Raw genomic sequence first — 10647 nt, 5'->3', positions numbered from 1 at the left:
TCAACTTCAGAAGCCTATCTAGTCTTAGAGTGACATCTCATGTCTTACTGTAAGTCTACACTACAGGATTAATCCGAATTTAGATAATTCGAATTTGGGAAACAGGTTGTATAAATTCGATTGTGCGCGGCCACACTAAGCACTTTAATTCGGTTTTTAACCACATTAATTCGGTGGTGTGCGGCCACACTAACCCTAATTCGAATTAACAAAATCGATTTAGGCTCTACTCCGCTCATCGAGGTGGAGTACAGAAATCGATTTTAAGTGCCCTTTAATTCGAATTAACTGGCTCTGTAGTGTGGACGGGTGAAGGGTTAATTCGGATTAACGCAGCTAAATCCGAATTAAAGTCGTAGTGTAGACCAGGCCTTAGGGTTCTTCCTTTGAAGAAATGCTGTCTTGTTAGTTTTGTGATGTAGAATCTTTAGGGAAAGCAGTTGCAAACAGCAGCAGGAGAGTTCGGTCTGTGTCTTCATCTCTCTAATAAGAGTCAATTCTTGGGGCAGGGTTGTTTCCTGGGAATAAATAAATAAATGGAGATATCCTATCTCCTAGAACTGGAAGGGACCTTGAAAGGTCATCAAGTCCAGCCCCCTGCCTTCACTAGCAGGACCAAGTACTGATTTTGCCCCAGATCCCTAAGTGGCCCTCTCAAGGATTGAGCTCACAACCCTGGGTTTAGCAGGCCAATGCTCAAACCACTGAGCCATCCCTCCCCCCTAATGGATATTGATATTTGAGCTGATGTTCCTGCAGGTTTTTTTTTTTTTTTTTTTTGGTAGGAGTGTTGGTCCCAAGATATTAGAGACAAAGTGGGTGAAGAAATATCTTTTATTGGACCAACTTCTGTTGGTTAGAGACAAGCTTTTGAGTTTGCACAGAGCTCTTCAGGACCTCCTTTTAATTGCCAATCAAAGGATTGATTATTCAAAGGGTTTATTATAGCCATTTCCCCCAGGGATAAAAGCATAGGTACCCTTACCAAGAGTATATGGACCTGAAGAAGAGCTCTGTGTAAAGCTCAAAAGCTTGTCGTTCTCACCAACAGAAGTTGGTCCAATAAAATATTACCTCACCCATCTTCTCTCTCAAAAGTACTTGCTGTAATAAAAGATACTGGATTTAGCAGCAGGGCATAGGTTAATCCTTAATTAGTTAAGGAGCTAGAATAGATAATGTGGCCAGGGCCATGCAAAACTTTGCCTTCCCTAGTTCTGCATTAGAGAACATGATGAGGTAATGTAATGTGTATTCAGCTTTATTAACATGGTTCCTCCTCTCTACATCCAGGCTAAAATCCTGGCCAGACTGAAGTCAAAGGTAAACTACATTACAGCCACAGTTTTCAAACTTGGTTGCCTATCAGTGGAAGCTGTACATGCTCAGTATCTTCTGAGAATTAGCCCACTTATTTAGATGGATTTAGTTTTTCAACCTTAGATACACAAGTTGGAGAACTTCTAAATAAAATTTGGCATCAGAAAACTGATGGTTCTGGTAGACTGGATGGAAACACTAGGTTCTTCTTTTCAACATTTTCACTTTTATACACAGAGTTGCATTTTAGTTGAAATAGTAGACAAAGGGAAAGTCTTAACTGAAAGAGACACTGATTTCTTATAAATAGTCAAGTTATTGGTATTATCCCCTGGTGCTCTTTTATTTCTGGTGGATGTTGACTAATATTGTGTGAAGGTGAATGATTAAAATGAAAAACTTTGCTACTGTTTCTCCTCTTAAAATTGTTTTTAGTGGGGAAACACCCATTTGCTTCAGTTAAGTATTTACTGAAGATAAATGCACACTCCACTGTACAAAGATGATTCTTTAATGACCCTTTGCTTAACTGATCTATAGAGAAAATTAGATACTTGAAAACCTATTGCACAGTGCTCTTTGTATTTCTAATAAATAAATAAATGGCCAGCTACTATGGTCAATGTTAACCATCCAGTAAGGCCTGAATCTCTGCAAAAAGAAAGCAAGACAAGAAAACTACTAGTTTCTCTTCAATAATTTATTTGTACTGTTAATCTTCTTTGCTTCTCATCTACATGGAAATAAGCCTGAACCCCCTCCCACAGCCTTCTACACAGCTAACAATCATTCTGTAGATTTTTTGCTCCCAGGGTCCTCGCAGGTCCTAGTTCAACCTCTGGAGGAGCAGCTAATGTGTACGTGCCTTTAAGATCAAGCAGAAGAACTGTCTCAAACTCACTTTCACTTATTGTTCATCTTGGTCTTGACAACACAGGCAGCAATAGTTTCGTGTGACCACTAATCTACAGGCCCTCCTCCAAGTAGAGAAAGAATATGGGGGTGGGGTGAGAGTGGTGGTGATGGTGGAGAGCTGAGAATACTCAGTAAAGTGTGTGTGTATGTGGGGAAGCTAAGCAAAAGGGGTGCAGAGAAAGGCGACAAAATTGCTCATGGGGAGAAAATGGACAGCAAAAAGGATACTCACTGCAATTGAATACAAGTGTAATGAAAATGTGGCTTCTATGTGCTTTGACATAGACAGAAAAGGGCAGCACCATTGGTTGGTACAACAGGGAAGGTCTCCTCAGATCTTCCTGATAATAAGGTGAGAAGTAGTCTCTCAGCTTGAAGGATTCAAGGCCATTTAGGGCTATAAATATAATCCCCAACCATTGAGTTGCACGCTGAAGTGAATAGGAAGCCAGTACAAAGACTTCAGAGCAGATGTGGTGCTTGCAGTAGGTTGTCCTAACTAGAAATTAGGCAGCTGTATTCTGCGCTAGTTGAAGCTTCCAGATGGGCTTCAACTGTAGCCTCAGGTAGAATATAATACAATAGTGTATTCTGGGAGTAATAAAAGGAATGGATAACTGTCGGGAAACTTGCATTAGAGAAAATAGTCACAGCCTCCTGGGTAGTTACATCATGAAAGGCAATGTAAGCCACAGCTGCTACTTGAGAATCAAGGTACAGTAATGGGTACAAATGGACCCTGAGATTGCAAACAGGTTATATGTTCAAAATTATCTAGGTTCAGTTGTAGCTGATTCACTTTTGTCCAGTCAGGCATTGGTTGACTAATTAGGCTGCAAAATCTGTGTGTGAAGAAGATGAGACAAAGATGAGTCATCTGCATATTGAAGGGCATGCCTCCCAGAAGGTCTCTTAGGGTACGTCCAGACTACCCGCCGAATTGGCGGGTAGTAATCGATCTATCGGGCATCGATATATCGCGTCTCGTCTAGACCCGCCACACGCTTCCTTGCTAACCTGATGGTAAGAGACACAGGACCAGCCTTGCGGTTCAGGTTTCTCAATTCTTGAGTGAGGGATACAGTGCTTAGAAAATGCTAAGCACTATCAAAGCTGACTAGGGTTTACTTGACTAACTTAAACTTAAAACAAAACCTAATAAATAAACTAAGAATAAAACTTAGGAAAACCAAGCTTAGCCTAGTTCCCTTGAAACCTATTACAATACATCAAATACTTAAAAGATAACAAAAGGTGTGTATATATATATATATATATATATATATATATATATATATATACACAAGCAAGCAGGTTAGTCCTATAGGCTACAGTAGCTGTTCTTTGTCATGGGGAGAGAGCTCTCCTGGCGACAAAATAAAACCATTCCCAACAAAGGGCAGTAGCTTCATCGACAGGAGAGCGGCTCCCACCAACGAAGCGCTGTCCACACCGGCGTTTTTTGTCATTAAAACTTTTGTCATTCAGGGGCGTGTTTTTTTCATACCCCTGAGTGACAAAAGTTTTAATGATGAAAGTGCCAGTGTTGACAAAGCCTCAATCTCTCCTTAGTGTATTTATTTTTTTACACATGCTGAACAGGAGGGATGACAAAATGGAGTGCTGTAGAATCTTGCAGTGTATGGGCCCTTTGGAAGGATGAGTTATGTGCAAAGTGCTTCCACCTTTAAAGAGCACCATCTCTTCCCTCCACCATGCATTTGCAGTATGCACAAAAACTTCCCATTTTCTCCTTTTTTGGAGGGGAAACTGTCAGGACCTGACTCAATTATCTCAGTGCCTCTTGTGCAACTGCTTGTGCTGAACAGTGCTCTGAGCACATGTAAGCAAGCACAAGGCAACATTAGGAATGTACAGCAGAATTCTTTTGACCCAGTAACCATGACAGAAAATGAAAGAGATGGAAAGACGTTGAAGCCCCCAGAATAAAAACATAATTTCTTGCCTTTTGTGGTTTAGTTAATGGAATTTGTAATTTACAACTAAAGTTAAAAAAAAGAAAAATAGAAATGTAAGAAAGTAAAATTCTTATGAAAACAATCAGTGTAGTTTTTCTAACATTTCTAGAGCTGCCCTTCAGAACACACTGAATACTTACCAGCAATTAGCTTTGTACTGATTGCAGTAACATTTTCTACATATCTAGACTATACTGATTATAGAGTACTCTCTGCTGTAGTCTTTGCTGAGAGAAAGGGCCATCTATTGTGTCAGTCATGCTCCTCGTTAGCTGTCCATCCCCACCACTGCACCTGCACAAGGACTTTCTCTCTCTCTCTTTTTTCTTATGTCTTCATTTCCTTACGTGTAAAATAGTAACATCAACAAGTTGGATGCCTGGCTTGGAGTTTCACTTGATGTTACATGATTCATTCTTTTTAGCATTAGATGCTACAGATCCTATCTTTAAATAAACCAGCTCCTTTCATTTCTCTGTCCTGGTGCACTTCTTGAACACTAATACATTGGTTCAGTAGGGGGCCAGCTACCTCTTACCCTTTTGAAGCACTTCCATATGTGCAAAATGCTAATGTAGTATGATTAAAAGGGTGGACACAGTTGTTCCCCCGTCTGCATTGTCTCATTATTGTCTCAACACGACACTCCTCTCCTGGACATATTTCACATGTAAATGTCAACTCTCATCAACCTTCTTTCTTCTTGATTACTTAAGACAATTAGCAGCTTCATTATTTATTCAGTTGCCCTCATTTCCCCTCACTTTAAATTCATCACTGCTTTGAACTTGGTTTGGCTAGCCTGGAGATCTTGAAGAATTTAAAGCTTATTTCTTCTTTTTAAATGGCAAGTTTGCTCACCAGGTGGATTTGTCTGAGTCCTCCCAGGTCCTAAATATACTGGAATGTACAGTTTCCATCCAATGGTAGCTTTAGCAAGGGCATGTACTATGAAAGGGGAGGGGATTCTGCTACACACATCACCCCCCATTTAAATGAATGTTAAAGATGGGGATGTTCATCAACAGAAGGAACCCCACAATTCTAATGCAGTGGTTAGTGGCTCTAGCTCTTTCCTTTTAACAGACAGCTTGTATTGGAATGCCAAAAGTAAGGCCTCATTACTGAAAATAATAGAATCATAGAAATGTAGGGCTGGCAGAGACCTCTAGAGGGCACTGAGGTAAGACCAAGTAATTTAGGCTATCCCTGACAGGTGTTTGTCCAACCTGTTCTTAAAAAAACCTTCAATGATGGGGATTCCACAACCTCTCTGAAAGCCAGTTCTAGTGTTTAACTATCCTTACAATGAGAGTTTCTTCCTAATATATAACCTAAATCTCCCTAGCTGTAGATTAAGCCAATTATTGGTCCTGCCTTCAGTGGACATAGAGAACAAGTGTCTTCTGGACTCTCGCCAATTTATCCACATTTCCCCTCCAGTGCGACACTCAGAATTGGCACAGTAGTTCAGCTGAGGCCTCACCAGTGCTCAGTAGTGGGACAGTTACTATACCCCAGAATGCTATTAGCCTTTTTCAGAGCTGCATCACACTGACTCATTCAATTTGTGATCCACTATAACCACCAGATTCTCTTTAGCTGTATTACCATGTAGCCAATTAGTCACCATTTTGTGGTGGTGCCTTTGATGTTTCCTTCCTAAGCATAGTCTTTATTGACTTTCCTTTTGTTGATTTAAGAACAATGCTCTAACTTGTCAAGGTGATTTTGTATTCTAATCCTGTCCTCCAAAATGCTTCCAACCCCTCCCAGTTTGGTGTCACTTGCAAATTTTATAAGCATATTTTCTACTCCATTAACCAAGTCATAAACAAAACTACTGAATAGCACCAAACCCAGGACTGACCCCTGCAGATACGCTCCCCAGAGTCTGACAGTGAACAATTGATAACTACACTTTGAGTAGGATCTTTCAACCAGTTATGCACCCACCCATTTTACCATAATTTCATCTAGGCCAGTGGTTCTCAAAGCCGGTCTGCCGCTTGTTCAGGGAAAGCCCCCAGTGGGCCGGGCCGGTTTGTTTACCTGCAGCATCCACAGGTTTGGCCGATCGTGGCTCCCACTGGCCGCGATTTGCCACTCCAGGCCAATGGGGGCTGTGGGAAGCAGCGCGGGCCGAGGGATGTGCTGGCCGCCCTTCCCGCAGCCCCCATTGGTCTGGAGCGGTGAACCGCGGCCAGTGGGAGCTGCGATCGGCTGAACCTGCAGACACGACAGGTAAACAAACCGGCCCGGCCCACCAGGGGCTTTCCCTGAACAAGTGGCGGACCGGCTTTGAGAATCACTGATCAAGGCCACATTTTCCTAGTTTGCTGATGAGAATTTCATGTGGGACTGTCAAATTCCTTACTAAATATCAAGTTATCACATCTATAGCTCCCTCCCCACCTCCATCCACTAAGCCAGTAAACCTGTCAAAGAAGGAAATTAGGTTGGTGTGGCACGATTTATTCTTGACAAATCCTTGCTGGCTATTCCTTTAACCCGATTATCCTCTAAGTTCTTACATACTGATTGATAATTTGTTCCACTCAATATCTTTCCAGGTATCAAAGTTAGGCTGACTGGTCTAAATCCCTGAGTCCTTTGTTCTCCTTTGTAAAGATAAATACTATGTTTGCCTTTTTCCAGTCCTTCTGGTACCTCACCCATTCATGAGTTCTCAACGATAATTGCTAATAGTTTCAACATACCCTAGGATGAATTTCATGAGGCTCTGCTGACCTGAACTTATCTAATATCTTTAACTTGTTCTTTGTCTTTGCATTCCTTCCCCTTTGTAATATTAATTGCATTGAGGATCTGGTAACTATTTACCTTTTTATTGAAGACTGAAGCAAAATAGGCATTAAATACCTCAGCTTTCTTGATATCAATTATTAGTTCTCCTTCTCTGCTAAATAGAGAATCAACACTTTCCTTTGTCTTTCTCATACTCCTAATGTATTTAAAGAACCTCTTTTTATTGCCTCTACATCCCTTTCTAAGTGTAACTCATTTTGACCCTATATGCTGGTGCTATTCTCTTGTATTCCTCTTTAGCAATTCATCCATGGTTTTCACTTTTTGTATGATTCCCTTTTGATTTTCAGGTCATTAAAGAATATCATTCAGTATCTGACCTGTTTACTTTCAGTTTGACTGACACATGAACCAATGTTAAATACTTATGCAATGTAGTTTTGTTGTGAGGGCATAATATTCAATCTAATAGGAAATCTTCTGTTCTCTTGCAGGAGTTGCATTTGCTAAGTAACATGAATAAACTCCTATTTGACTTCAGTGGGGTGAGGATTACAACCTATGAGACCTAGTCCTGAGGTCCTTACTCAGAAAAACTCATATTGAAATATAGTGGACTTCTGCCTGCATAGGGACTGGTTGAAGGCTGATGTGTGACTCTAAGATTTGGCCCATGCTTACTGGATATGTGGGTATGAGAAATTTTTAAAATTTAGGACTAAATCCTGCTTCCACTGTAGTCAAGTTGAAAACTCCTATTGACTACAGTGGCACAGATTAGACCCTTATTCCCATTGTCCAAAGTCAGACAAGAACAATTTAAATACCACAAATAGAAGAAATTAACGTTCATTCTGTTTCAATTTCTCAGATCAAATTAATTTTTTTTAAATTTTGGTTTTGTTTATTCTGGTTTCTGAGCCCTAAATCTCTTCATTAGAGACCTGAAATGTTATCATCCTAGAGGTCCTTTTCGTCTTATGAAGTATCACCATATTGAAGCACTACAAACTGTAGTAATTAAGATTGGAAAGGAATGTCTTATAAAAGAATGAATCCCTGGTTAAATGCTGCTCTAACACGCTTAGGACAAGTCAACGTGTACTCATACTTCATGACAAGTTGCAGTGTAAATCCACAGTGCTCCACTGTCCTGCGCACTGAGTGCCTGTGAGGACCCTGCTGATGCACCCTAAAAGTTCCTAGTTTGCTTTGACATACAGCTGTTTGAATCAGCAGTACATCAGCACTGTAGATTTTGCCATGCAGTAAGCGTACATGTAGACATGCCCTTATTTGAATTCATGAACATGCAATGACAAAAATAGGGGACATATGTACTATTGCTTCTGCTGCTGTAAAAATCAAAACACTGAATATTCAAGTTCAGTCTGAGACAATACTCCTAGTGGTTTCTTTTTATTTTATTCTTATGAAGTATTAGATAAATAATGTGAATAATAACACCAATCAGCTATTCCATTTCAGTAGGATAGCTTTACTAGGCCACATCACAGCATGATGCACACAATTTTAATCCAGGGGATTCTTTTAAATGTATAGTATAGCAAACCGTACTATTGTTTGTGAGAGATATGTATAAATCTGGAATCTTGATTTTTTTTTTTTTTAAAGCTGGGAATTTAGTTTATTTAAAAGGAAGCCTATTTTAAAAGATTTAATTTTTTTGTTATACTGACATTCTATAACAAGCAAACTACATTTCGCAGTCACAAATTTTAGTTACAATGAATCAATGTACTCTAAATAACTGATTTTTATAAAAAGGAAAAAAAAAAAACTACCCAGGGACCCATTCAGTGCTCAGAGGTCTTATTCTAGCTCACACTGCCAGGTGTTTTGTTAGACACAACCAGCTTGTCCTTCTGTATCAATGATTGCCAGAGGCACTGTTTGCACTTGAGTGGCTTGATTCCAAAGTAAGCTGTAAAACAAAGTTGAGAAGTTCACTCCCATAAATTATAAGCAAGACTTTGCCACCTGGTGGGTCTTTTCTGGGTTGTCCCTGGGGAATTCAAGAAACCTGCCTCAGATAGGTGGTGAGGGGAAGGCAGCATTTCTAAAATACTGTAATTCAAACTCAGGTCTACAGGTTATCCAACACTCTGAGCACCTTTTCCTAATAGGATATAGGCTATCTTATACAGCGATCCCTGGCCTACTGTTGTTAGTTACTATTTTAATTTCACGGTGTGACACTCTGTATCTCGAGGGAACACCATGTTCATCCTTATAATATGATTGTATGGTATCCAGTGCAAAGTTTGTCATGTCGGGTGTCCTTCGGAAGGCTCATGATGCACTGAGCATTGTTGTTATAGTAATGTTATAGATTGTAATTTCATGTATATAGTTATGAGGCTGAAAATGTGTCCTCATGGCTTAAAACAAGCCCAGGCAAAACTCTCCAGGAACAGAGGGGCAGTTCACACCTCATCAGGGCATGTACGGGACAAACCCAGCCCAGCCTCACAGGAACAAAGGACACTGGCCTAGGCAGCAACAAAGGATCTGCTGGACACTTGAGTGAGTCACCCCCCTTCCCTTGGTCAGTTTGGGACTACGATGAGGTAATGCTCACCTGACCCTGAAGGGTTGGGGGACAAAGCCAAGATAGAAGAAAGAACATGATAAAAGGGAGAGATGTTTGCTATGCACTTCCTCTCTCTTCCACTTCCATCTACAGACACCACCACCAAGTGACTGAAGCACTGATCAAAGGGGAGAGCCTGGCTGAAGGGTAACCAGCCAGCCTGCAGTGAGAAGCATCTAAGTTTGTAAGGGCACTGAAAGTGTTAAGATCAGCTTAGAATGCGTTTTGCTTTTATTTCATTTTACCAAATCTGACTTCTTGTACTTTGACGTATAATCACTTAAAATCTATCTTTTGCAGTTAATAAATTTGTTTGTTTATTCTACCTGAAGCAGTGCGTTTGGTTTGAAGCATGTCAGAGACTCCCCTTGGGATAATAAGCCTGGTACATATCAATTTCTTTGTTAAATTGACTAACTCATATAAGCTTGCAGCGTCCAGCGGGAATAACTGGACACTGCACGATGGAGGTTTCTAGGGTTGTGTCTGGGACTGGAGATATTGGCTAGTGTCATTTGGTTGCACAATAGCTGGGAGCAGCTTACATGCCAGAGGCTGTGCACGAACAGCCCGGGAGTGGGGGTTCCCACAGCAGAGCAGGGTAAGGCTGGCTCCCAGAGCCGAGGATTGGAATGGCCTAGCAGATCACTGGTCCAAATAACATCAGGGGAATGTCACACATGGGTTCAAAAATGCTTAGCTAGGGGTTGCCTGAAGTTTATCATCAGGTAACAAATAAAGTTCCATTTAATCTATTTGCTTGCTCATGAAACAGAGAAGCCCAATGCAGAATTCCTGCTGATTTCAACGGTTGCCAGTTAGGCCCGCCACCACCATTTCCAAGAAAGTTGGGAGAAGAGGATTCTGATATTAATCTAATGTGGAATTTCAGGACACATGGAAATTTTTCCACCAGTCTCTGCTTTTGAGATCATGGATGTGAAACAGCTATCAGAATGTTCACAGTTACTAATGTGTGGAACATCACATTTTCCTTTTGCCTTAGGTTGGAAATACAGGTTCTGTCTGTAAAATATCTTCTGTGCTCTT

The sequence above is a fragment of the Terrapene carolina genome, unplaced genomic scaffold (genome assembly GCF_002925995.2).
Source record: "Terrapene carolina triunguis isolate 2854851 unplaced genomic scaffold, T_m_triunguis-2.0 Scaffold68, whole genome shotgun sequence".
NCBI lineage: Eukaryota > Metazoa > Chordata > Testudines > Emydidae > Terrapene > Terrapene triunguis.
This window is presented reverse-complemented; position numbering follows the sequence as displayed.